The sequence below is a fragment of the Helianthus annuus genome, chromosome 1, assembly GCF_002127325.2.
Source record: "Helianthus annuus cultivar XRQ/B chromosome 1, HanXRQr2.0-SUNRISE, whole genome shotgun sequence".
Classification (NCBI taxonomy): domain Eukaryota; kingdom Viridiplantae; phylum Streptophyta; class Magnoliopsida; order Asterales; family Asteraceae; genus Helianthus; species Helianthus annuus.
In genome coordinates, this window is record NC_035433.2 from 119,921,426 (window position 1) to 119,946,766 (window position 25,341).

At 39.2% G+C, this 25,341-nt stretch overlaps 1 long non-coding RNA gene across 1 annotated transcript; it reads left to right on the top strand.

Moving 5' to 3' along the window:
• The first annotated feature begins 21,746 nt into the window (after positions 1-21,746).
• On the top strand, positions 21,747-24,972 carry LOC110873829. The gene is made up of 3 exons (XR_004859724.1): positions 21,747-22,104; positions 22,869-23,983; positions 24,249-24,972. It is a non-coding gene; the product is annotated as an uncharacterized LOC110873829 (long non-coding RNA).
• Positions 24,973-25,341: the final 369 nt, after the last annotated feature.

Sequence of the window (25,341 nt, forward strand, 5' to 3'; positions counted from 1 at the left end):
CAGCCATGAAGGCCCAGAAGTGTCTACGGAGGGATCACCCCGCTACGTTAGCAACCGTTACTGATGTTGACGCTAAGGAAAGGATGATCGAGGATCCACCAATTATTCGTGATTCCTCTCAGTGTGCTACTCGAGGAGCTTACAGATTTACTTCCACCACTGTTAGGCAGAATCTCAATTTGATCTCACGACAGGGGCATCCCTGATTACTCGTGCTACATGCCGTCTTGCACCAGGAGGGTTGCAAGGACTATCTACAGGAACTGTTGGACAGGAGTTTTATTGGACATAGTTTTTGTTCGCTTTGGGGAGCCCCAACTATATTCGGGAAGATAAAGCCTTTTCGTATGTGTACTGATTTTCTAGAACTCAGCAAGGTGACAAGCGAGAACTGTTTGCCTCGACCATGTGTTGACGGAAGACCAAGAGGAGAATGTTCCTAAAACGACATATCGAACACAATACGGCCATCTCGACTTTGTACACCATGATCATTGAATTGATCAACACACCGGCAGTCATATGGACCACATGAATCGATCGTGTTTATCGATGACGTTTTGGATTATTTTCAGGGGAAAGGAACATCATGGACGACATTTGAACCCTATTTTAGAGCTCCTGAGGGAGGAGCCGCTCCGCGCGAACTCCTGTTAAATGTGTTACTTCTGGATTCGAGAAGTGCATTTTTGGTCATGTAATCAACGAAGTGGGAATACACGTAGATCTCGCTAGGATCCATTCTGTTAGAAACTGATCGAAACTAAAGATCCCTTCAAGGATGCAGCAAATTGTTGGCCTCACTAGACAATATCGCAGAATCATCAGGAGATTTTCAAAGGTTGCGCAACTTAAATCTCTTTAGCACAGCAGGGTGTTGTGTCCGTGGGAGACAAAACAGGAGAACGTCTTTTCAGCTTTCGAATCTCAACTCTGCAATGCTCTGAGCATCGTCTTTACCCGAGGGTACGGGTGATTTAGAGACATACCATGATGGTACGAATCGGAGTCCTAGTTACACATCGATGCAACATGAGAAGGGGATGGTTTACAAGAAGAAGGGCATGAGTCACAACCTGCGGTGGAAGCCTTGGTCTTTGGATCTAAGTTGGAGGCATTACTTGGACGGTACCCAATGCACTACCTAGACCGATCACAAGGGCCTCCCGTGTACCCTTGTTTGAAGAGAGCTAAACATCTGATAACAACGTTGGGTGGAAATTTTGAATAAATGCAACCATAAAACCTGGACGTGCACGAGCTTTGCAGCTCGCTATCGACTCTAGCATACCTGATCAGACTCGCCTTGTTCAAATTGAAGAACTGAAGGAAGAGAGTTCTCAAGATTGACCCATGCGGGGCATGGGGAAGCAACCTTTGGTAGGTCGGACGATATTTGCTACGTCATGGAACGAATATGGACCTCACTATACAGTAACCCTAGGGAACGGGTGCAGGCGAAGCACACGGGCCTCGATATCCTATTCATCTGAGTTTTGAAAGGATGTATTAAAACCTGAAGACCATGTACGGGTGACCGGGCCTGAAGGCCCACATAGCCACGTATTGGAACGATGTTTGATACATGGGAAAGTCAAGGTGGGATATTAGCAACCAGAAACACATGTATGGAATGAGAACAGACTGCCATGGGTTTTGTCACTAGACTACTTGCAACTCGAAACGGAAACAATATCACATGGATGATCATTGATCGCCTCATGTAGCCAACACACCTTCTTGCAATGAAGGGAACTGACGGGTCTTCTCAACTTGTGAATATTCCTTTGGGAGAGACGGCTTTCAGGCACGAGATGCGAACTCCTGTTACCTTCGATTTTGAGCTATACCTGATTTATGGAATGCAATACATGACACCCTTGGCTCACGTCTAGACATGAGCATTACTTATCAGCATAGGATGAACGGTTTGAGTAAACAAACCCCCCTGACACTCGAAGACATGCTGCAAGCATGTGTGAGATTAACTTGGTGTAAATTGGAGGGACGTATACCTTTGGCTGAGTTCTACCATAGCTGTTACCCTTCTAGTATTCAGACAGCTCTGTTTGGGGCATTGCTTGGATGATAATGCCAATCTCTTCGTGGATTGAGGTGGATGACCACCTAAACACGGGTCCAGGACTTGTACTCGAAACTCTTGGGAAGATTGCTTGGATTTGAAATTGTTCGACGGCATCGAGTGACCGTCAGGAAAGACGATAAGCTTAGGAAACACTGGGAGTTCGTTGTAGATGGTTGTATCATGTTAAAAACCACACCCTGGGAGGGTGTGGTACGCTTGGGAAGTGTGGCAAGCTTAATTTACGTTACGGTGAGTTATTCGGAATTCTTGAAAGAATTGGTCACGTCGCCTACAAACTTGAGTTACCTGACGAATTGGATAATGTGTATGATATCATTTATGTCTCGAATCTAAGGCAGTGTTTGTCCGATGAAATGCTCGTGCTACCCTTTGTAAAGTCTGAGGTTAATGACAGGTTGTAGTTGTTGAGGGATCTACTGAAATCTTGGACTAGAATATCAAGATTCGTTAGCGTGGTCGAATCCCGATTGTAAGAGTTCGTTGGAACTCAAGGCATGGACCGGAGTTCACGTGGGAGCGCGAGGATCAGATGAAACTCAAGTATCCTCAACTTTTTCCTGATAATCAATCTAATTCTGGTACTGCTGGTGAATTTCGGGACGAAATTCCGTTTCAAGTTGGGGATGATGTGGCACCTGAGGAAAATCTGCAGTAATCTTGATTTATCACTTCACTCCTCTGTGCTTACTTATTAAATTTCGGGACGAAATTTCTTTCAAGTTGGGGATGATGTGACAACCCGAATTTCCAAGATCAGTGTCTCTTAGTCATGTGATCCTGTTTTCTTGTTATTCCACTTTCAGGTCCATTGCGATGATGTAAATTGATAAACACTTGTGACTGTAATGAAATTGCTAAATGTATAACGTGTTATGTGTACGTGTGTTTGACTGATTAACTGCAAGGAATCGTTAAATGTTTCTAGGTGTCGTTTAGCTAATTTAGGGGACTAATCTATTTGGGCCGCGAGCTACACGATACTTATTGGGCCGCAAACCCACTCGAAGCTCACACACAGGTTATCCTAGGTTGAACTGTTCGAGCCCAATCAAGGAATATAAAAATTGGGCCGGCCTATGTGAGTCTGCATGCCCGAAGCCCAAATACCACATGTGTTGGGGGCCGGCTTTTGACTTCAGAATATACACACATATAGTTAGAGTTGGGCCGATTATTTGGGCTAGTAGGAATCACGCACACATGAGGGATTTACATATGATTACTTAACAATATCACATAACTCAAAGCAAAACCCTATCTCTCAAGTTCACGTACGGCACAGCAGACCCCCCCCCAATCGGAGCTCTTCCATCTTTGAATCGGTATCTCTCATGTCCTTACATTTAACCGGTATGTTAACTTGATATTAGTGCTATTGATGATTGATTGGTTATTTGCTTGATATGAAGTGTTGATTGATTGATTTTAGTATTTGTGAATCACGTATTATGGCTGCACATAAGGCTTTAGAATTCGTCCGCACTGGTAGTCTGTATGTGAATACGTTCGAAATTTTAAAGTGGTCCGACGACCTTGTTGACTTGACTAATATTGCTCGCACATAATCATTAATTTTGATTCAACTTATATTGTTTAAGACGTCCGAATTTGGGATGTAACCTGGGGCCACATGCGTTTGAATAAAAAAAAAAAACAAATCATGATACTATAAAGGCCCCATCTTAATTGATGTGAAGGTATGAATCTGTTTTTGAGCCGTGAACAAATATAGAGGACCTAGGGGAGGTTGGATAGGTTCTGACATATACATGTGGAAATATTATTTGGAATCAAATTGATAAGCATTGTGGTTTATCTTAACATTGATGCTATTTTGAAGGTCCAATCATATTCAAGTTACTGACAATTGTTTACATAAAATTGAATTTTAAATCCTCTTGTCGGCCATCTTGATTGAAAATATTAGATTTTCATGAGAATCAAAGGATAGTTGTTAGTTTTCATGTGATATCATATTGAAAATTTCAATTCATTGTTGAGGTCAAAAGATCATAACGCTACCTGATCGGATTACGTGTAACAGTCATGTTAAATTTGTGATTGATTGCTCATAATTTAGGGTGTCTTGTTCTAGTCATTGATGGGGAACCCTTATAAGGCGTGAATTCTTGTAATTAATTGGTTATGGAAATAGGGAATGAATATTAGAGAAAGTTTCAGTCATGTAAGTAACTGGACCAATGTGATAATGATCATCACCATGATCAAACAACTTACTAATTGCATGAAACCTGACAGTGAATTGTATGTTTGTATTATAAATCTTAGAGGCTATCATACGAATTATTAGTGGAACTTACATGTTCAGTTGGACCGCATGATTTAATAAATCGGATAAGTGGGCCGCGATCTCGGACATGTTATGGAAGGGTTATAACGAACAAACTAAAACTGGGCCGCACACTTTTTTTTATCAGTACTGAGCTGCGCGGGTAATTTCATCTTATGTTTTTGGGCCGTGGGGCTGGGAAACTATCACCCGAATCTTGGGCTTGTGCTAAGAATGATAACATGATGCAAATGTGTACAATGTGTGTTATTGAGATATATGAACGTGTAATGTGAAGGTGTTTAAATAGCCAAGCACTCGTTACAACTTGTGTGATAATATGTGCCCTACTTGCTTATCACTTGTGGAATATATATAAAGAATATGTGAATTCTGTATAAGCGAAACTGACTGGCATTGGAACCATGCTAGGATTGGATTCATCAAACTGTGAACACATACTTTAATCTTACCGAGCAAACCAAAGGTGAGTTCACTACTTTTGAGCATGCGTCCCGGTGGTTGGGACAGTCAGTGGGTATCCCGTGGAGGGATAAGTCTTTTGGGTAAAAACGGGTATATTGGTTAATATTCTCACCTATCATTTATGTAAGTCCCTTATTATGTTACCTGGAGGGTAACGGGTATTAGTTGGTAGCGCTACTTAGGTTTGGCACCCTCACACCGCTCCTAGAGAGGACGGATGTGAACTAATGACCCAGTCGGGCCCAGTACTGGATAGGAGTACGTGGGAAAGGGCAGTCATGTACATCAGGAGCCGTCTTGTTCGGAATTGAGATATTAACAATATTATTTGCATTGTCAGTGAACTGTTTTACATACAACCGGTAACAAATGTTTTCTAAAACTGTGAACTCGCCAGCTTTGTCTGATACACTTGTTACATGCTCGCAGGTCGTTAGGTATCTTGGATTTGGGGAACTTGCTGTCTGGAGTAGCTGGAGTGGTCATGGGTCGACTAGAAGGATTATGTGATTGATTTCATGAGACCATACTTTGGTTATGAAACAATTTAACTTGGTTTACTATTTACTTCCGCTGAACTTATTGATTTTCATTTTAACTTGTTGAGTATATTTTTATTAATAATGGGGATTTTATTTATAACTTGTATGGGTTCAATGTAATTGGTGGCTCGTTATTGGTACGTCACACGCCTATCAGGGACACTCCCTAGGTGGTATTTTGAGGGTGTGACAACTTGTCTTTCAACATCTGGAATGCTTCTTCCTGTTTGATTCCCCAATCAAACTTCTTATCCTTCTGCGTGAGGAAAGTCAATGGTTGAGCGATCTTTGAAAAATCCTCGATGAATCTTTGATAATACCCAGCCAAACCTAAGAATTGTCGAATCTCGGTTGGCATCTTTGGAGTCTCCCAATTCTTTATTGCTTCGATCTTTGTGGGGTCCACGTGGATTCTGTCCCCATTCACCACATGTCCAAGAAATTGGACTTCGCGTAACCAAAACTCGCACTTCGAGAATTTGGCATACAACTTATCATTTTTCAGCAACTCCAAAATAGCTCTTAAATGTTGTTCGTTCTCAGCCTTCGTCTTCGAATAGATCAAAATATCGTCTATGAACACAATCACGAATTTGTCGAGGTACGGCTTACAAACTCTATTCATTAAATCCATAAAAACAGCTGGCGCGTTTGTCAACCCAAACGGCATAACTAGGAACTCGTAATGTCCATAGCGAGTCCTAAAGGCGGTCTTCGGGATACTTTCCTCTTGTATCCTTAGCTGATGGTATCCAGATCGAAGATTAATCTTTGAATAAAAGCTTGAACCTTGCAACTGGTCAAATAGATCATCAATCCTTGGCAGAGGATACCTATTCTTGATAGTCAACTTGTTCAACTCCCGGTAGTCAATGCACATACGGAAACTACCGTCTTTCTTCTTGACAAACAGAACTGGAGCTCCCTAAGGTGAGAAGCTTGGTCTGATGAACCCTTTGTCTAGTACCTCTTGGAGTTGTGTGGACAACTCCTGCATCTCTGAAGGGACAAGTCGATAAGGTGCTTTACCCACAGGCGCGGCGCCTGGAACTAAGTCAATATGGAACTCCACTTTCCTTTGGGGTGGCAATCCTAGCAAGTCTTCTGGAAAGACTTCAGGATATTCTTTCACCACTGGGATGTCTTCGATTTTCGGCTCAGCAGCTTCCTTATCCACGATGTGTGCCAAGAAGGCAACACATCCCTTCTGCAAACACTTTTGAGCTTTCGAACAGCTGATGATTCTTAGAGGTGTATCGCGCTTTTCTCCGTGAACTACGATAGTTTCTCCATCTTCTGTTGAGATGCGAATGATCTTTTCGTGGCAGACAATCTCAGCCTTGTTGCTTGATAACCAATCCTTCCCTACTACCATGTCGAAGCTTCCCAACTTGACTGGTAGTAGATCCAAAGTAAACTCACGCTCTCCCAACTCGATTACACAACCTCTGACAACTTCATTAGCTTCAACCAGCTTTCCATTAGCCACTTCAATTGAGTACGGGATATCTAATTTACTAGCGGCTAACCCAAGCATATTCTTAAATTCTAACGATACGAAGCTATAATCGGCACCAGTATCAAACAAAACGGATGCAAAGCGTTGATTTATAGGGAACGTACCAGTAACAACATTGGGATCCTGGCGCACTTCCCTCGCCTCGATGTTGAAGACTCTTCCGCGGGCTTAATTCAGCTGCGGGCATTCCTTCTTGAAATGCCCAACATCCCCACAGTTAAAACAACCCAATTTTTGCCCATTACCACCTCCGTTCCCAGCCTGAGGGTTGTTTTGATTTCAATTCACATTACAAGCTTGATTTGCATTGTTTCCTCGGTTTCCATTGCCTCCATTATTCCCATGTGAACGATTTCCATTACTACCACGGTTATTGTTCCTATTACCAAAACCTCCTTGGCCTCCCCGCCCAGCACTAGCCCAGCAATTATCCTTCAAATGGCCAACTTTTCCACAAGCTTCACATATTTTTGGCCCACACCGGCCAAAATGATGACGCTGGCAGGTGTTACACTTGGGCTGTGTACCCATATAACCTTTCCCTTTCTTCCCAGCACCGGTTGTAGCTTGGACCGGTGTGCTTGATTCTCCTTTCTTGCCAACACCGCTTGTACCCTGCTTGAAGTTCGAGAATTTCCTTTTATTCTCACCAGACGATTCTACGTGAGTCTCCTTCTTCTTTTGCTCAGCATTTGAAAACTTGTTTAAGCGGATGGCTTCCTCAGTAAGAGCTACGATCGGATCGATGGCCTCTGTGATTGTCGCAGGCTTGGAAGTAGTGACCATACTCATGATTTGAGGTGCTAAACCCCAAATAAAGCGCTCGATTCGCTTGAATTCCGGTGTAACCATATAAGGTACCACATGTGACAAGTCGTGGAATCTCTGAACATACTCCACAATTTTGGGACCTTCCATTTTCAAGTGCCAGAATTCCGTTTCCAGCTTCTGAATCAACGCACGTGAGCAGTACTTTCGTCGCATGAGCTCCTTCAGCTCATTCCATGTCACTTCATAAGTTGCGGCTTCACCAAGAGTCTGTACTTGTAAGTTCCACCAGGACAGGGCTCCGTCCAAAAATAGCCCAGAAATGTAAGTCACTTGTTGTTCTGGAGCGCACTTGCTCATTCGAAGAACAGACTCAGTCTTTTCGGCCCATCTTACAAAAGCAACAGCACCTTCGGTGCCGTCGAAGTTCACGGGCTTGCAGTCGAGGAACTGCTTGTAAGTGCACCTTGCACATACGTTAGAATATACAAATGGTATTAGCAAACATGCTAAAAATATCAAAATGTATCGTAGTGTGTCTCAACGACTTAACATTACCATGAGGTGGATTGTTATTGTCGTGGTTGTTCGAATTGCTTCCACTGGTTCCTCCTTGTGAGGCTGCATACTGTGCAATGGCGGCAGCAATGATTTGTTGGAGTTCTGCCTCGTTGGTAGGCATGCGTGGACCACGTCTTGGCGGCATCTTCTAAAAGATGTGTTCACGTAGGTCAGGCCATAATAAGTAAATGAATCATACGTATTCTATTCATCAACGCATAACATCTCATGTTATAAAATATACACAATCAATCTAACATCACATATAATGAGAATACTACGATTGCGCTATCATAAATTAAGACCACAATGTAAGGTTTACAAGTTCATAACTGTATCGTACATCATCAATGACTAAGGGCCACATCGCCCTAGTCCAAACTATCAAATCAGTGACAATAACAACCAATATACAAATCATCAAAAATCATAATCATCCAAAATGCGGTCTCCAAAAAGGTTGTATAGTCTGCACAATCGCGGTTCTCTCATCAAAAGTCTACCTGCGTCGTACAAAAAGGCCTAAGCTGATGGCGGTGGAGGAGGGGGAAAACGAGAAAAGAGTAATCGTTGCATATGAAGCCAGTCCTCCTCCATAGCGCGATGAGAGCGCAACAAATATGCTATCTGCTGCTCAGGAGTCCAAAAACGAGCGGCAGAGTCGGGTGAAAGTGGACGCGGGGGGTGTGATACTGCAGGTGGAGTCTGGCACTGACACGGGAGTCGCTGAGCTCTCTCTAGCTCCTGTATGCGATGGGTCAGCGTCTCCTGCTGTATCATCAGTGATGTAAGGATGTCCTCTGTGGAATGCCCAACGTGGTATGGGTGATATGGATCAGATGGTGGCATAATGGGGGGCGTAGACCCGAGGAACGGCTCACTAGATGGAGCGAAGGATGGTACAGTAAATGGTGCAACAGTGGGAACAACAGTTTGATGAGAAATTTGAGGTACAAACTGATCTCCTCCTGACATGAAAGGTGTATGACCAAACGACTGACGAGATGAACCCTCCCCAGGGCGTGGTGGAGGTATGTCCTGAAGAAATGTGATAGGTAAGTCAGTGCGGCGAGCATCTGGAGTGTGAGTTGGAAGCAAAGGAACATCAATGGGAGCCGAAACAGGGGCTGAAATGGGGGCTACAGGTGGTGTAACAGGTATCACGAAAGGCGGGTAATCATCGTCGTCGTCTATCCACCCATCGTGGGTGTGAGCGTATCGTAGATCAATATGGGTCGCAAAAGGTGCACGGTCGAATAGCACCGGCACTGGATCAGGAAGAGGTGCAACAACGGGATCCTCTAACAAAAGTGGAGCATCAACATGAGCATCAGCAACGTGATCATCCACCAATGGTGGAGCAACAACAGGATGATCATCAACAGGTATATCATCAACAAAAGGAGCAACAGCAGGTGCATCGGCATGATCAGGGTCATGCTCTAATGCAGGGTCAGGAGCAACAACTGGCTCAGGGGCCACAGCAGGCTCCGGATTAACAAACTCCATGTCAAAATCAGCTGGATCAGCAAACAAGGGATCGACAAGGGGCTACAGGATCCTCCAAGGGCTGGTCTAAGTGTACAAACTCGATATCATGGTCTGGATCGAAACCTGGTGGAAAAACAGGGTCTGAATCATCATCAACATCATGATCAAACTCAAAGCTATGGGCGGAAACCGGTGCAGCTGATGACGCCATGTCCGGGTCGGCGTCGTGTGAGTGGTGCTGCACTCCCTGAGTGTACGAAGGTGCGGATGCCACAGACTCAAATGAGTCTGGGACTGGCGAATGGACGAGAGCCTCATCTGCAGGAGCGTCCGCAAGAAGTAGGATATCACCAGCAGCAATAGGGATCTCACCCTCAAGGTCATCCTCAAGTGGGTCCTCCTCAAACAAGTCGATGTCATCGTCGGAAACAATATCAAGGGGCATATCAATAATCGGGTAAGCAGCAAGGGGCACAGGAGCAGGGATCACCGCGAGTGGTAAATCCCCAGTGAGATGGCCATCAGCAGGCTCGGCTACGACATCAGGCAGCGCAAAGGGCTGGAAGTCGTCATCGTCTGTGCTGGTAGTATCAGAAGTGTAAACCTCGTGCTCCGATGAAACTATGTCGTCTGATACTATAGCCATGGGATCTGTAGTGTCCGACTCTCCAGTACCTGATAAAGGCATGATGTCTGTAACACAAACACACATATGCACAAACAATCACTCATATAATCAAATAAACATGTTAGTCACCAATAAGCAATCAAATAGTCCTCCTAGTCCTACTAGACTAACCTCCCAGCCTCTCAGACTGAACCTCCTAGTCTCTCAGACTACCCTCCCAGCCTCTCAGACTGAACCTCCTAGTCTCTCAGACTAATTTCCTAGTCTCCCCGACCAAAACCTCCCCAATCTTAAAGATTGGCCCCTCAGTCTCCCTGACTGAATCCCTGGCCTCCCTGACCAACCTCCCAGTCTCCCTGACTGAATCCCTGGTCTCCCCGACCAACCTTCCAGTCAATAAGACTGAATCATAATTTTTGAAAAAGTGTTCATACCTTTTTGTTTGTAAAAATGTTTTGTATCCGGGATCTGGACGTAATGTATGCAATGTAAAAATGTTTTCGTGAGAGCCCTAGTGATCATAGTCTAGACTCGAGAAGGAATCCTAGTTCGCTATGATCAAAGCTCTAATACCAAGCTGTCACACCCTGGCTTTGCGGAAGCGTGGGTTTATTTGGTGTGACTTCTTAATACCATAGCTTAATCACAACCAAGCTATAGGAAAATAAAACCATGATGTTCATCCATTGATTCAAGTTTTAAAAGATAAAATACGACAACATTGTTTAAAGTTGACACATGCAACGAGTTACAACCCAACAAAATAAAAACATTGTTCATAAGACACAACCACAAACATAAAATAAACACCGTTTAAGACTTGTGACTTGTCCAGGCAAAAGTCACAACCCCTAAACGTGGATGACATCACTCCTCTTACGCAGCATGAAGGCATAGCATACCTCGCCAGATCCCTAATTCCCTAAAATACATTTAAGTTTGAAAAATCAACAAAAATGTTGAGCGAGTTCATGTAAAGTGAGTATGTAAAACCTTTGTAATACATTTGTAAGTATGAAAAATCCCTAGTATGTAGCAAATAAGGAAAAATGAGATCACCATTGGTTTGCAAGGCCAATGATATGTGTGAAGTGCAGTAGGAAGACTCAAACCTAGCAGATTTTTGCGTCGGGCCCAAAGTCACCCCGAGGTCCGTTCTGTTGGGCCTGGAGTTGGGTTCGCTACACCCAGATAGATCTACCGGTAATGACCCTCGGTCCTACAATGAGGATTAATGGCCTCCAGTTTCCGCCTACCCACTCACATGATCTAAGTAGTAACCCTCCTTACGCTAACCATACCATGTAAAAAGTATTCGTAATCATAGTAACATGTATTTCACCCCGAAGTATAAAAACTGAAAACAGTTAAGAGAAAAGGGGGACATGAACTCACAGAAGTGTGTCTCGAAATAGTAAATCCCGATCAACCTGCTGCGTGACGACCTACACGTACTAATTTCTATTAGACGGACGGTCGTGCCTTGGCTTAAGGTTTAACGTCTTTGGGAAATAGTTAGACAACTATTTCGTATTTACACTTCTTAATTATTTTGTATAAATATTCCTTCCCAAGGCTGGGGGTATTAATACATGTGTGTTTTTATAATTCCAAAAATATATTTTTAAGTCTCACTTAATAAAATATATTTTAAATCACTTATCTAAAATATTCTATCTCCAAAATATACATATTTTTCCCAAAAATATTATATTTTATTCCATACAATTTCCAAAATAATACTTTTATTAAAATACGCATTTAAAGGTATTTTTCCGAAAATACATAAGTTACATTTTAAAGTTCGGGTGGTAATAATAATACCGGTGTAACTTAAATATCTATTTGTGAAGGCGTTGTTATTATTTTGGAGTCGTTACTTCTCAGTGTATTCAAGTTATATTATTTTTACTCTAAAAATAATATACATATAGTTCACAAAATAATCATAAAATCACACAAGTGTTTTACTATGAAATATATATCCTAAAAATATATTTAACAAGTTTTATTTACGAAAATCCACCTCCGACACTTGGTTATTTTATAATAAAAATCATGGTGAATTTTGTTTGGAAAAACAAGTTAAAAATATATTCATAACACTTGTCACAAAAATATTTCCAAGTGTTATATTTCTGGAAAAATTTCGCCAGAGTTTCCTCTGTAACTGGAGGTGGCCACGCTTACTAGCGTATCATATTCTTTTAAAAATTCAATCAAACAATTTTCCAACCATCAATATTCAATATTCAAACATCAAACTAGTCAAAAATAAGTATAAATCGCAAACTCATGAACTTGTAAGTTGTGTAAAAATATGTAGCAACTTCCTAACATATTTAGTAGATCTTGTTTTCTTTTAAAAATAACATCAGTTTCTCGAAAACTTTACTTTTAAAGAATATTTAGTTTAACAACTTCTAGTCAATATTTTACGAAAAATATTTCTTTGTTAAATCTTCTTGTTACACAAGTGTTTACACACTTGTTTATTCACTAGAATGCTTGTAGTTTGTGTAAGATACGGCTTTTAAATAAGACTTGCATTTTACACTTGGTTCTTCCGAAAAACCACTTGTAGATCTTTAGATCTACTAGTTTAGAACCTTATTTTACAAGAAAAATCACATTTACACAAGTTCATGTTTTGTGAGTGGAAGAGTTCATCATCTTACAACTTTTACACTTAACATATCACTAGTTCATGTTCCATGAACATGATCTAGTGTGGTTAGATGATGATCCATCCCACTACTAGCAACAAACAACATAAAATAATCACAACTAGACAAGTTTCATAAGATTTACACCACTAGTTACTCTTTATCCAACTAGTTCATCATTCTTTCAAGACTTTATGTTTTGATCTTGTGTGTTCTTGAGTTTTAAGCGTTAAATCTCTTATTAACCACCTTAAACAAGATCAAGAGGGTGTTTAGAAACACTTACTACTAGCTCGTGGCTAGGGAAGAATCAAAGCGTAAACAAGGTGGATAAAAGCAATGTAGAGAGGTTCTTGAGTTTCCGAAAGCACCGGGTCTCCTCGTATGTCACCTTGCACCTTGGGATGTATGTGGAATAGCTAGATCGAAATTTGAAGGTGATGGTGGCTATGGTTGTGATCTCGGCCGAAGATAAGGAAAGAGGGAGAGAGAGAGCAAAATTTTTGGTGTGTTTGAAATGAATGAAAGTGTTAACCTTTAAGCAAATATATAATCCAAATTGGGTGTATTATCCATCAAACAATATGTTTACTAGATTTTAGACATAGATTAATAAAATAATCAAAAATTGGTGGAGTGTGTCCCCTTGGGGAACCGATCGGTTAGGGGGGGTATTTAGTTGGATTGGGATGATATAGTTAAGTACTTGTTATGTTTAGCTGGGATTTAAATTGGTTATTAGTGTGTTATGTAATATAACGGGTGTTAGGGTGTTCGGGGACCCTAACTAGCTCAGAAAAGTGTAAACAATGTCATTGACAATATTTTTGTGTTTCGGGTAAAGTCCGGTTGTTCGGTTGGATATTGATCCGTTAAAGTGTCAAGTAAACATTTAAAGTGCCTTTTATAGTGTTTTTAGTGACACTATTAATTCCCGACACTTTGGAAAGTGTCTAGTATTATTTTCCCACGTTTTTGCACTTTACTAGTTATGATTAAATGCTGAATTTTGTAGTAATGTGCAGAATTTTGTAGTTAAAGCATGTTTTAGGCACATACGGTCACTATAACTAACACCTAGTGACGCAGTTTTACAATCCTCACCTCCCTACACTCCCTACTAGTGTAGTAATCTATTCCCGGCTCATACTGGCCTCAGAGATAGTGTCTGTCTAGTGCTGGCAATGTCACCATGTTTACTGGGTTATCCGTTCACTGTGCTAACTGTGCTTGTGTGCATCAAATTTGTCACTATAGTTTTGTGTGTAATAATTGGAGTGACAGTAATAAAGTATGATGCATGTATATGTATGTATCAGAAATCAAGTAGCAGTTTAACCACAATTGTAAGCACAGTAATTAAGCATTAATTAAATATTAATTAATTCGTACGGATACCTGTTTTGGTGAGGGTTGTCACATTTTCCCTTATACGGGCTTGTGGTACGGTATATAAAATACCGCTTGGTCGGGCATTGAATTGTTAATCGTATGAAGGTTAATTCATTGAGATGACCCGTTTAATCTGTTTTGTTTGCTTAAAGCCTTTGGGGGTTAATGACCATGTCCTGGATATCCTTGGCATCATTCATTGAAATGGCCACGACCTTAGCACGGGGTGTAGGCATACACCTGCCAGTGCATATATATATATATATATATATATATATATATATATATATATATATATATATATATATATATATATATATATATACATATATATATATATATATATAAAGATATAACCGCTGGATTCGAGAATAACTCGCCGCGGGACTATATCATGTTGTGTGTCTATTAACCTGCCAGTGCATATATATTCTTTGTTACTTGAAGGGGAAACCTAAACTTGGGTTGTGGTATCCAGCTGATAGTGATTTGAAGTTTGTTGCTTACACTGACTCAGACTTTGGAGGATGCAAGTCTAACAGAAAGTTAACCACCGGTGGTTGTCAATTCTTAGGAGGCAGGATTGTGTCTTGGCAATGCAAGAAGCAATCTTGTGTGTCTACCTTTACGTGTGAAGCTGAATATATTGCTGCGGGTAGCTGCTGCTCTCAGGTTCTCTGGATACAACAGCAGATGTGCGATTACGGTTTGGATTTTACTCGTACTCCTATTATGATAGACAATAATGCCACAATTTCTATAACAAATAATCCCGTGAAACACAGTCGCACAAAACATATTGACATTAGTCATCATTTTATACGGGATTGTGCTGAAAAGAAACTAATTAAACTTCATCGAGTCGACACACTAGATAACCTAGCAGATCTTTATACTAAAGTGTTTGACAGGGCTCGCTTTGAACATTTAGTCGAACTCAACGGGATGAGGAATCCTGAATAATTGTTTTTTCATAAGAATTTTGTAAATATTTTATTGTTTTCTTAAAAAATAAAAAACACCACAAAATCAAAAAACACTGAAAATGAAGAATATAAAAAATTAGAAAATCAAAATTGAGTTATCACTGTGTGAAAAAGAAGAAATGATATTACATCAGCAAGTTAGACTGTCACACTGAAAATGAATTAAATTGCTTAAATGTGATAGCAGCTTCATCAAATGATGTACCAGTAGGCAAAAAGCATGAAATAATCAACTTACCAATGTGATATAAACATAACGAACTGAGTTTGAGTGGGGAACACATCAGTGGCGTATGGTTTAATGCCCTTAAATCTTGCGTTGATAGATTGCCAAAATCCGAGGTTTTGGGTCTTTATACTGTTATTTCATCCGGGGGTATTAGGGTTGTCCTTCTGCTGCATCCAGATACATGCTAACCTAGGCACAACCTCTTAAAAGAGCTAAAAATGCCGAAACCCTTAAAATGAAGAAGCTCTCCTAGAGAGTCATTCAAATATGCAAAATACAAAAATCGTACCAAGAATTGGTATTTGTCATAGCCCTCGTTAGATATTGGTCTCTTTGTTGTACGGAAGTACTGACCTGATCACCAATTATCTATCGTTGAAAAACAAAATGGATGAATTCAGTATACTCACCTACTACGATGAATCTTTGTGCATACCTTGATCGCGGGGGTACATCCTGAAGTGGGATACGCTAGTATATCAGTAATAAAATTACCTTAACGTATCATACGGTAATGGTACTTAAAATGTTCATGCATTTTATTTAAGTGGATAAACATACTGGTAATCGTCTTGGACTGTTTTTCATGAAAAATATATAAAGAATTATCTAATAGTGTGAAAACAGTTTGATTTTGCTGATATGATCTTCTTACCGGTGATTCTCACAAAAACAGAGTGTTTATTGCTTTTGTTATTTACTTGCTTTCAGAAAATATAAAAATCCAAAAATAGTGTCTTTTTCGTTTAACATTCTTATTGTACGGAAAACTGTAATTCTTGGAGGAATTGTTACCGATAGGGGGAGACGATGTTAGAAAGTCAGTTCAAAATTTTAAATCATACAGGGTCTTATATGTTGGACAAAATTTTTGCGTATTGGTGCTAAATTGAAATTGCTTAATCTGTGATATAGTTTAATTATCTCTTGAATAATAATAATTTATTTAACTTTGTTGAAAAATTCTTATGGTTTCTCGAGATGTTTGTTTTATAGTATACATATTGAAGCAGTATGTTGCTGAGAAGTTGTTGTGTTGAGAAGATGAGAGTTTGATTGGATGCATGGTAGAACCTCCTTTCTACATTGCAAACAAAGTTGAAGAGTTTGAAGATTGCTATCCAAATGCTAAACTGGAGTTTACTTAAGTGCTAACGTTTTGAAGATTTGGTGATTGGATGCATCAGCTTAGGGGGAGTCTGTTGCTGACAGAAGTTATTAAAGCTGAAGCTATCTAAAGACCAAAGACAATGCAAGATTACATGAAGAATGTAAGATGACTGAAGACAAAGTTGTTTTATGAAGCTATTGGCAAGGGGAAGTTGGTTGGTGCATACTTGTGACAACAACTTTTAGATTTGGTCTTTGGATATCTTGTAATTAGTAAAACGATAAACGGTTAGCGGGTTTAGCTTTGTATTAGTCAAATAATAGCGTTGGGGCTAAACCAAACCCAGATAGGGTGATGGGGGACGAATTGGGCCTAGCCCATGTAGGAAACCCTAGCCCAAGTTGCAACCTTGTGTTATATAAACAAGGCTTTGCATTAGGGTTTAGCTTAATCAGCCAATACAGTTTTTGAGAGAGAATTCGTAATAGCATTAGGGCTTGGACGAATTTAGGGTTTCGATTGATTATAATCGTTCTGACAGATAATAAAAAAAAACCTGTTTGATGGTAATTTCTGTTTCTACTTGTTTCTATGCTAATCTGATCTAGAGGATTCCGCACTCTAGATTGGATCGACAATTTTGTGAAGATCCGTATGAACCAGGGGACCTACAGAAAGTAAGGTTTTATGTTTTTTATATCCTTTCTGATCGGCGCATGCGCGCGAATACGTGATTAGTCAATTAATTGTTTTTGTTGAATTTGTTATGCAGGATATAGAGAGGGAAAGAAAGAGGAGTGAGAATCTAGACTCCATGGATGTGGATGAGGATGAAGATGAGGTGGCGGAGATCAAGGCGGCCCACATTGAGGAATCCATGAAGTGATGCCGACATAAGGAAATACCAGGCATTTGCTCAAACGTTGCAGCAGTCGAGAGGATTTGGGTCTGAGTTTCGCTTCCCTGAAGGGACGTCCGGGGCAGGGCAGCAGCTGGTGGTGGTGCTTCTGACACGTTCGTCGTTTCTGCCGGTGGAGCTGATGATGATGACTTATACAGCTAGATTTGCATATTTCATGCTAGAAGTTAAGACTCATACAGGTCGTATATGCGTATCTTTATACCTACCTGCAAGTTCCTGAATTACCGCTTCTTTTTAACATTTTATTATGTTCGACAATTTTGGTGTCGAAAATTTGAACTTGGAAACAGCTGAAATGTCACAACTGAGCAGAACCCGCAACAATCTTGATTTCTCACTTCGTTCCTCTCACTTGACGCTTGTCAAATTTCGGGACGAAATTTCTTTCAAGTTGGGGATGATGTGACAACCCGAACCTTACCGAGCCTTTCAGGTTAGCATCGTCGTCTTAACAATCCTAAGATCCTCATCATTTTATTCCATTGTGCACTATTTTGTTGTACGTATTAACTTACACCCAATTCATGTACATTGAGCATTGGGCCGATAATTAACATAGCTGGGCCGAACACTAATTCATTGGGCCGGTAGCTAGTATAGCAATAAACAGGCGCCAACACTTATGTAGTTGGGCCGAACACTATTTCATTGTACATTGGGCCGTTAACTAGCTTGCACACATATTGGGCTTTCATATAACACACTTATGCTAAACCTTGGTAGTCACGTATGGAGGAATCCAAATAGGATTATATTAGATCGGTTGGTTGGGAGCTAGAGTATAAATCACGTATATACTCTAATTCTATCTTTGACTAGTTTAAAACCATAACAAACTCTACCCTATCTCTCTCAAACCTGCGTACGGCCACAGGAGAAACCCCCTCCCCTTCTCGAAGCCTGCTAGTGTATCTCTTACGCTTTGGTTAGTGATGTTATATTGCTTTTGATTGTATTATACATGATGTGTGGGACTGTTTCTTGATTAATGGGTGATAAATCAGGGATATATGCTAATAATATGTTGTGTATATCGTGAACTATGAATGATATATGCTAATAACATGACTGTTTCTTGATACGTATTATAATTGATGCTTGATAAGGTAATTAATTATATGTTGTGTATGATACGTGATGCTTAGGATCCATGCTAGAATTATGAACGATAAATGGATCAGGATAGGTCACGGTTTCAGTTAGGTTATGGCCGGAATATAACATTAGCTATTCGATTCGATATTCTTTATTCGGATGATTAACATTAATGAGCCAATTATTATCATATAGCATGTCGAGCAAGTGTTGTTTGGATCGATTAGATTGTTCCTGTTAGTGATGATGAACTAAAGTTAATTGTGATGTTCTAAGAATAGGTGAATATGCCACTTATTTGGGCCCTATATGAGTATTTGATGAACTAATTAACTTGTTTGAAAACTTTGGGATATATAATGCGAACCGAGTATTGATGCTGTTATTATTGCGTGCAACAATTCAAGAAAGAAATAAGGGTTAATAGTGGGCTGTTATAAAGAAATAGACTGATGAGTATAAGATGATACATGTCCACATATAGCATAAACAAGCAATAATGATGTATGTGATTTGATAATAGTGGTGTTCATGTGTTTGGTAATATGATATTGAATTACTTGAATGTGGGAAGTTGTTTATTAATCATGTGATATGTTTGACTTGAATTAATATAGGATAATACTAAACCTAACTAACTGATGTGAATTGGACTTTGGTTAAATAAATAGTGGGACTATAAGACACTTGGATGTATTCTAGAACATGATCGTTCATGAAACAAATAGGAAGCCAAGGGGATTTGGGCTATGTGTTAAGTCTTGGGCTGAACGAATGATATTTGGGCTGCACTTAAATGGGGCAGCGCTTAAAGCATAGTTGGGCCGGGTTGGTTTGGGTTATAGGCTATGAACAAATTGTGGTCAAGCTGACCCGGGTCACACACGCACCTACGCCGGTAAGGCCGGTGGGCCGCACTTTAAATGGATAGACGTAATGAACTTGTAATGGGAATATGCGTTGGATTGAGTTTAATATTGGGCCGGCTGATGTTATATGGATTATTTAGTTCACTGATCTTATGTTGAATAATTATTGTTCTTGCTTGAATTGTGCTTAACTGTTATACGTGCCATACGTGACAACCACTGATGTGGTCTATGTGTAAACAAACTGTAAAACTGATCATTACCAAACACTCTCCTAGGTCGCGAGTATTGAATAAATTAACAAGTGAAATATTCTGCCGAGCAAATCAAGGTGAGTTCATTGCATTTTCTCAAGCATGCGTCCCGGTGGTTTGGGACAACTGGTAAACATTTGGAAGGGAAACATTGGGTAAACAACTTAATCGGTTTTGGTTATTGCCTGGAGGGCAATGGGGGTAATTAGTTGATAGCGCTATTAGGTGGGAAACCTCACACCGGGCCGTAAGGACGGGCGTGAACTAATTATCTGGGTATGGCTATGGTTGTTAGAGGCACACTCCTCGGATACATACGGGCACTCTCCCTAGGGTATTTAACGAAGGCAACATAGCAAACGGTCGTTAAGGGGTACCCACTCCCCGGATACATATGGGCACATTCCCTAGGGTATCTAGCATGAGCAACATTGTATCGCAGTGTTAAATCGTATTAACATACATATGGTAACATAACTTGTTAACAAAACCTTGAACTCACCAGCGTAGTCTGACACACTTGTTTACATGCTTGTAGGTAATTACTGAAGGAACTTGGGAGCTTGCCGTCTGATGCTGCTAGAGTGGTTATGGTCATGATTAACAATTACATTGATTTGGTTTCGATACATTTACACACTTATACATTTATGCTTCCGCTCAATACTTTGGTTTTGGTTTAACTTTTCAACGTTACATTTATTTCAATTGGGTATTTCAATACATTATAACTTGTGTTTGATATGATTGGTGGCTCCCTGTTGAATCGTTACACCTCCATTAGGGACACGCCCTAGGTGATAAATTGGGGGTGTGACATGAAATCTTTGTTTATCGAGTTTAATATTTTATAAACAATGCATTATTTTTATATCCTTCTATATAATTTAATCAAAAAATACATTTTTCTCTAAATTAAGTTTACTTTTCAAAAACCTTTCACATCCAACTGTCTATCTATTTCTCTATCATACTCACAATCACTTATTTTATTATTTATTTCTCTTTCCTACACACTCACAATAAATTTAATATCTATAAAACTTTCTCTATTATAAAGATTCCAATGAAGTGGTGTTTTTGTTGTTTCCTTTATTTCTTTCTCTATATTATATAGAATGTATTAATACAGAGGTTCAATAACTTTTGCTATAAAAACTTACAATAAGCTAGAAGGAATGAGAACAAGTTGACCTCTATTTTATAGAGCAAATTTAAGACATAGAAGGATGTCTGGTGTACTCACAATGATATTTTCTAGTCCACCTATCGGTTGCAATTTCGAATCATGTGTCAAACCTAAAGTTTGAGTTTTGTTTTATCATCAATTTTCAATCTGGTAACTGGCATCAACTTCATACGAAAAAGTTTCAGCATCTAGTTCCAACCTATTTAGTATTTACCCATTTGAAATGATTTGAAGTTCAAAAAGAGATGATATCAAGCAAAAATTAAATACACACATTAAGCCACATCATTCAAAATAACAAAAACACGAAACTAACAAAAATGAAATAAAAAAGATGAATTTGATTTCAAAAGAAAATCATGTTGGATCATTACCATCCATCTATCTTGTCTTGATGCAACTTTAATTTAACCCTTCAAGTTGAGTGAGTGTCAAATAAAATTTATTTGTGGCCTTTTGAATAGATGACCATTATATATTATATATATATTATATATATATATATATATATATATTATATATACAGAAGTCAATGAATAGTAAAAGTGAAAAGTGACTACTCCATCGTATTATTGTATATGTAGATGTTTTGTTTCATAAATTCCTACATTTGTGCATTTGGTAAAGTGGTTGGTATAGCCTTTCTAAATACAAAAGCGCCAGTTCGATCCCTTCTTTTTCACTTCTCTTTTTGAGAATATCTCTCCACCCTAATTTCATCTTAGAAACCCTAACACCAACCCACCATCACCGCTCCACCATCCATCTCTTGCACCACCATATCCGGCCACCTATCCACACTCCTTTAACCCTTTCCTCACAACACTTTCGCCAAAAACCCCACTTCCCAACTGAGACCGTCATCATCTCCGGTCTTGCCCGTTTGTAGTCGTCGGAAAACTAGCTGAGGTTGGAACCCTTTCTTCACCGCGAGTAACTCCACCACCGTCGGTGGCTGATCTGGTCTAAATTCACACACCCCCCGTCGACCTGAAGCAGGTATGCATATCTCCTTTTTAGTTAAATCGGGAAACTCAGATCAAGTTTTTGTTGCAGCTGAAAAGTTTGAATTTTCAATACCTTAAATGCTGAATCTGTAAATAATTGTTGCATATGAATTGGGTTGTTTTAAACATTTGATTTTCACTTCAATTTGTGTTTTATTTGTCAAATTAGAGGATAGAAGATGGTTACCAGGTTCGGGGTTGAGATTGGTAGTAACCGAAGAACGGTAGGCACGATCGATCTGAAAGGAGTAGTTCAGAGTCACCCTTTTATGTATTCTATAATTTACTATTTATTTTTTTTATTTTAATCATTATACATATTGTATATATAAAAATGATGTAGCTGGTATTTCATAACCCATAAAGAATTTTGTTTCAGCTGACATATATGCAATTTTGTTTCGGATAGAGTAAATATGCAATTGTACACACTAGATCAATAATGGTTGTATATGATGGCTTGCATTATACATATTCAATCAATAATTCACAGTAGATTTTTTAAACATACGTCATATTTGCTTTCAATATAGATATAATTTTAGGAGATAATTTTTAAGAAGACAAAACAAAATTACAAATTTAAGTTTATAGACTCAAAAAGATGCGTATTTCATAGTATGTATACATATAGACGGAAAGAATTCGACGCTATATGCGGAACAAATATAGATTACATGGTTCATGAACATTCAATATGCACGAGCTAAACTATTGGCAAACTCTTAACCTTGCTTTTATTTTGCATGCAACCAGGGATTTGTAAATTACTACCGAGTCTCGTCTTGGCATAAAGTTTAACCTTGGACCGATCACCAATGTGCTATCAACCACAACCCGAGTCACTGGAACCCTTCTTTAAGCTGATAGAGGTGTCAGGTATACAACATAGTATACCTGAATATAACATAATAATAGATTTGTACAGACATAGTATACCTGATAGAGGTGTCAGGTATACAACATAGTATACCTGAATACAACATAATAATAGATTTGTAGAGACATAGTATACCTGATAGAGGTGTCAGGTATACAACATAGTATACCTGAATACAACATTGGGTTGTGACGAGACTCTGGTTAACTTCAGCAAGAATTCCGGTAAGCCTCGATTCAGTTGCATGTTTCTTTTTCAGTTAGATCAGTATATGTTGTGTCCGTCCAAGCTATTTTCGGTATTACGGTGATGATTCTAATGACTAACTAACTACACAAAGGCATATTTATGTTTTAAGCTTGAACGTCTGTTGGTAGAGATAACACATCTATGTTATATATCATAAGATGATTATTTTTGTTTTCAATTGTAGAACAATGGCTACCATTTAAGATTTCCTTCCACAACTATAGGCTTAACTTTTGAGCTTTTGAGGATAAGCATAAGTAAATTTTCTATTAGTTTATTAATAAGAGGAATCCATAGATTTATGATTATATAAGATTGAAATAAAATATTTTTGGTGCTTTAGCTGTTTGGAACCACCTTCGCTGACCATGGATATTTACTTTACACATTCTAACAGAGACATAGTATACCTGAATACAACATAATAATAGATTTTTTGAGGTGTCAGGTATTTTGTTTATTTGCTGGTGGATAATGGCAGTTTTAGCACACATACGCTAATTACTGTCTTAGATGTTAACATATGTGAACTGTGCTACCGATAAACTAACACCTATAAATAACATATGGCCGTAACGAAGACATAGAGGCAACATTATGAGGGGAAATCGCAACTATTCGCAAGGTCACCAAACGGGTCAACAGGCCAGAGGTGGAGATCTTAACAAGGCGAATCATCATATAATATACACGCGCCCTCCAAACGAAATATTTGAACACTTCGTTAAAACTAACTATACAGGTTGTCGTTTGCCTCTTTTTTTTATTTTAGTTTTTTTTTTTGGTATTAAAAGTCCTTAAACAAAATAAAATGTTTCTGCTGCTGCATTGGTAAATTAACAATAGTTGTGTACAAGAAACTTTAACTACCACCATAACTGATCATAAAATAAATATATACTTAAGTTAGGTAAGAGGAAAAAAAAACATTGTAGACATTTTATTAATATATTTACAATAGTGATGATGATCAACTATGCAAATTTAGTTTGCTGTGATGCATGCAGGTTGTCCAAGAAATATATAGCATGTGCAAATCTCCCTCTTGACGTCTATTTGATTATAGCTGCTGTTGTAGTTCTGTGGCGTCACCATTAGCCGACGGTGGAGGTAAATAGACCTGCATCCCTTGCTATCCACTATTGTGACTCGGCTAGCCACCAGATCAACATTACTTGCCACTGCTGCAGCTGCTTAAACTCTGCCTTTTGAGCTTTGGGTGATATTTGCTTTTGTTATACACATTATAACATAGGGGGAATATAATGGTGTGTATGGTTCGCTTTGCACTAAAGGTTATTTATGACATATTTTGTTACCACATCCTGAAGTTTCAATTGGGTTTTGCGCGCCGCAACGCGCGCGGACGAAAAACCTAGTTGTGTTAATAAAGACTTCATTGTCCACCCACTTATGGTTACTTTATATGGTCGAAAGCTCTTAAGGACTTTTATCATCATGTTCAAGTGTCCTTCAACTGACACATGTCCGGAGAGTTTTGAAGCGTCCAAAGGACGCATCAGCGCCGCAATGTGGACGCGTCACAGATGACTTGCGACGGGCTTGAGTGGATGCGGTTTGTTAGGATCCGAATTTGAATTGTTTTTTAATGTTTTAGATGAATGATGTAACAAGATAACAAAAATGGAAATAATGCAGTGGAATGATAATAAACTTTAAATCAGAAACAATGGAAGATTTGCTTTCATCATGATACTTTAACAGAAAGATTGTAAGATACAATAGTTCATGTATGCATGATTTACAAACTCTCCCTCAGCCTAAGATCACTCTGATTAATTTGCTCGTACAAAATGTCAAGGTGAAGTGATAGTAGAACAGTACATGCACTGTTCTATTTATAGTACAATCAAACCGCTGAGGAATCTTATGCTGACGTCACCTAGAAAATGACATCTAACAACTTCTAACAACCTCTAACATCTGCTAATACTAAAACACTGTTACATAGAAAACTCTTATATACATCATCTATTGATTCATCATCTGATGAGTCTTATCCTCTGTTGAGCCTCAGCAGACCTTTCTTCATCAGACTTTGTCTTCTAGAACAAAGGATGATCAGACCTTTGCAATAGT